Below are 4,465 nucleotides of genomic sequence, written 5' to 3'. Positions count from 1 at the left end.
CACTGCTGAGGTGTTATGGAGGACCAGGATGCTTCGATAGCGGCCTTAAGCTCATCCAGAGTGTTGGGTCTTGCGTCTCTCAACTTTCTCTTCACAATATCCCACAGATTCTCTATGGGGTTCAGGTCAGGAGAGTTGGCAGGCCAATTGAGCACAGTAATACCATGGTCAGTAAACCATTTACCAGTGGTTTTGGCACTGTGAGCAGGTGCCAGGTCGTGCTGAAAAATGAAATCTTCATCTCCATAAAGCTTTTCAGCAGATGGAAGCATGAAGTGCTCCAAAATCTCCTGAGAGCTAGCTGCATTGACCCTGCCCTTGATAAAACACAGTGGTCCAAAGTACTTTTTTCGGATGAAAGCAAATTTTGCATGTCATTCGGAAATCAAGGTGCCAGAGTCTGGAGGAAGACTGGGGAGAGGGAAATGCCAAAATGCCTGAAGTCCAGTGTCAAGTACCCACAGTCAGTGATGGTCTGGGGTGCCATGTCAGCTGCTGGTGTTGGTCCACTGTGTTTTATCAAGGGCAGGGTCAATAGCTAGCTATCAGGAGATTTTGATTGAAAATTCTACAGAATTTCTATTGTGTGTATATACTGTATGTGTGTATATATATATATATATATATATATATATATATATATATAGAAAAATATTGTTTCAGTTTAATTTAAATTAATTCCAATCTGTTACTTTTGCAATTTTTGAGATAAAATTTCTACAAACTTTTTTATAGAATATATAGACTTTTATTTTTTTAAATATACAAATTGATATATATAACAGATAATTTGAGTGTTTCACAAAAAATATTATTTCAGTTTTTCTATTTTAAACATTAAGTTTAATCATTTAGTCTGATACTTGCCATTTCTTTGTAATTATTTGTGAAATTTCCTAGCAATTTGTGAAAATGTCTACACAATTTTTCATAGAATATATTGAGCATTTTATAATAAAAACATACAAATTAATAATTATATATAAAGCAGATCACTAGAGTGTGTTTCACAAGAAAATATTGTTTCAGTTTTTCTATTTTGAAAATGTTTAAGATTAATAATTCAGTCTGTTACTTGCAATTTCTTTGAAAAATTTACTAGCAATGTTTGAGTGAATATTTCTTCACATATTTTACAGAATATATAGAGACTTGATTTAAACATAAAAAGTAATAATTAGATATAAAACAGATCATTTGAGTATGTTTCACAAGAAAATGTTTCACTTTTTTCTATTTTGAAAATTAAATTTAATGTTTAAGATTAATAATTCAGTCTGTTACTTGCTATTTCTTTGTAATTTGTAAAATTTACTAGCACTTTTGGAGTAAACATTTCTAAAAAATATATATATATATATATAGAATATATAAAGAGATATTTTTATTTAAAAACATATTAATTATATATAGAGAGAATTTGAGTATGTTTAACAAAAAATACAGTTTCAGTTTTTCTGTTTTGGAAGTTTTAAATTCCTTTTTGGAAAGTTAATAATAATTTAGTCTGTTACTTACTATTTCTTTGTAATTATTTGTCAAATTTATTAGCACTTTTTGAGTGAACATTTCTAAAAAAAATAACAATTCATAGAATATATGAAGAGATACTTTTATTTAAAAAAATATTAATTATATATAAAGAGAATTTGAGTATGTTTCACAAAAAATATAGTTTCAGTTTTTCTGTTTTGGAATTTTTAAATTCCCTTTTGGAAAGTTTAATTCAGTTTATTACTTGCTATTTCAATGTAATTATTTGTGAAATTTACTATTCATTTTTTAGTCAAAATATCTGCACAATTTATTAGAGAATATATGGAGAGAGAGACTTATTTAAAAAATAATAATTATACATAAACCAGATCATGTTTCAGTTTTTAAAATTTTAAAGTGCGTAAGTTTAATAATTCGGTCTATTACTTATAGTTTCAGTGTATTTTTGTGTGAAAATTTCAACACAATTTTATAGAATATATAGACTTAAAAAAATAGTAATTATATTTAAAACAGATCATTTGAGTGAATCATTTGTTTCACAAGAAAATATTGGTTCAGTTTTTTTCTATTTTGAATATGATTACGTTTAATAACTCAGTCTGTTACTTGCTATTTCTTTTCTTTTTTTCATTTTAATTTGTGAAATTATTGTTCATTTAATGTTTGATATTTATGTATATGTCTGTCTCCTTTTTCTATGGATCAAATTGTGCATATACTATATATATGCACACAACATATACATGTAACATTATTTGAATTTTAAAGTGTAATTTTTGCACTTTTAATTTCATATAGATTCCAGTTTGATGCACAAAGCATTAAATGAAACTACCTATTTATTCTCATGTATTATGAAAGTTTTTGTGACCCTACAACAACAAACATGTCCTCTTAATCACTGAAAAATTCCCTACATGTGTTCTAGAGGCTCAGCGAGGGCTGGAGGAATCATAAATTACCAAACAGACATTCATCAGGGCCTAGAGGTCTAAAAAGAAGTCTCTCAAGATTCTGGATGTCCCTGTGTGATTCTTGGTAATGCGCTCACTCAAGAGGGACAAAAGATAAAGTGATGCATTTTGAGTGTTGAGGGAAGTCAAATTGCAAAATTTCAGCGGCTTGATTAAATTAGCGCCTGTCACGGACTGAAAAATTAACCCTAATGTCTGATCTTCTCAAGTTACACCAATATCAAGAAAATAAAAGCAGATTCAGTTATCCCTCCTACACAAACAGATGCAAGTGCGGCAGAGAGAAACCCGTGACAGCCTGGTGAGAGCAGGAGAGAAGGGAAAAAGCTGTAATAATAGATGAAACCATTATCAGAGAGGTATATGACAGTGCATTAGTTCACAGAGCGGACATACCCATAAAACACCACTCTCTAAGGAGAAAGAGTGCAAGGGTTTGGTCAGAGGTCGACACTGAACACTGTTCTGTAAGAAATACTTCTGCAAGAATAAAACCAGGGAGATTTTCAGTTTGCTTCACTCAACTGAAATAAGTTAGAATATAGAGCCATATATGCGCAGTGGCGCAACTAAGTAGATCCATTCTGAATAAGCTGTCCAAAAAACGAAAAACAAAAAAAACATAATTGACCCATTCACTAAGCTCCATCCATTTTGGTTCATCAGACAAGCTTTAAAGAATGTCCCACAGGAATGAACTACGGAATGGAGATTTCTGTAAACAAAGTGATTATGTGCTTATCAAATCTGCTCGAAAAAGTGATGCAATAACTTAAAATCAAATGTGATATTGTGGAGCATTTCTGCACTAATATCACATTTGCATTTAAGTTATTGCACAAAAACTAACGTAAAAACACAGTAACTTTCCTTCCAAAACGCTATTTTTGATATTTTAATATTAAAGTATAATATTTAAAGGGTTTCAAAAGACCTACCATTTATATATTATATTATATTATTATTTAGCTTTTCTATTTTCAAATCACGTTTAGCATAGAAAAGTTCATTTCATTGTTTAATAACAGACAGCTAGATGATAGGCCCTTCATAAATATAGTGACATAAATGTGACTCTGGACCACAAAACCAGTCATAAGGGTATTTTTTTATCTGAAAGCTAAATAAATAAGCTTTCCATTGATGTATGGTTTGTTAGAATATGACAATATTTGGCTGAGATGCAACTATTTGAAAATCTGTATTCTGAGAGGTGCAAAAAACTCTAAATATTGAGAAAATCACCTTTAAAGTTGTCCAAATGACTTCTTAGACTTCTTAAGTTTTGAGATATTTATGGTAGGAAATGTACAAAATATTATCATGGAACTTAATATCCTAATGATTTTTGTCATAAAAGAAAATGTATTGTTGGCTATTGCTACAAATATACCTGTGCTACTTAAGACTGGTTTTGTGATCCAGGGTCACAAATTTGTGCATTAATACCTATACACGTGGTGGTCTTTCCACTGGCACATCTATGAACAATATAAGACAAGGTGAGACAAATAATAATATTTGCAAATGTGAAGTTATTTAAGAGGCACTTTCACATCTAAATCAACAATTCAGTTACGTAAATTGAAGGTGGTACATTCTGTACTTGCAATCCACAATAAAACTTTTGAACGAGTAGCGAGTGGAAAATTTTCCCTGCGCCTCACGTCTCCAAAAACAGCTATGAACTCTGTGCCCAGATAACAAATACAGATGCTGTTTTCTGCTCGCTATATACAGTATATTTAAATGAGTATCTGCTCAACATACATCCTTTTAAATGTACATTTATTAGCTTGTACATTTAGTGAGCTTTACTTCGTTTTCAAGAATACAATTTAAACTAATAACTTAAACTTAAATAATTTATGAAGGCACTAGGGCAGGGGTGTTTCTGGAGGGCCACAACACACACTAACCCTAATTAAACACACCTGTTTTAGATAATCAAGTCGTTCAGGCTAGTTTGACAACTACATGGTTTGTTAGAG

Source organism: Garra rufa, chromosome 25, assembly GCF_049309525.1.
Source record: "Garra rufa chromosome 25, GarRuf1.0, whole genome shotgun sequence".
In the NCBI taxonomy this organism is placed as follows: domain Eukaryota; kingdom Metazoa; phylum Chordata; class Actinopteri; order Cypriniformes; family Cyprinidae; genus Garra; species Garra rufa.
This window is presented reverse-complemented; position numbering follows the sequence as displayed.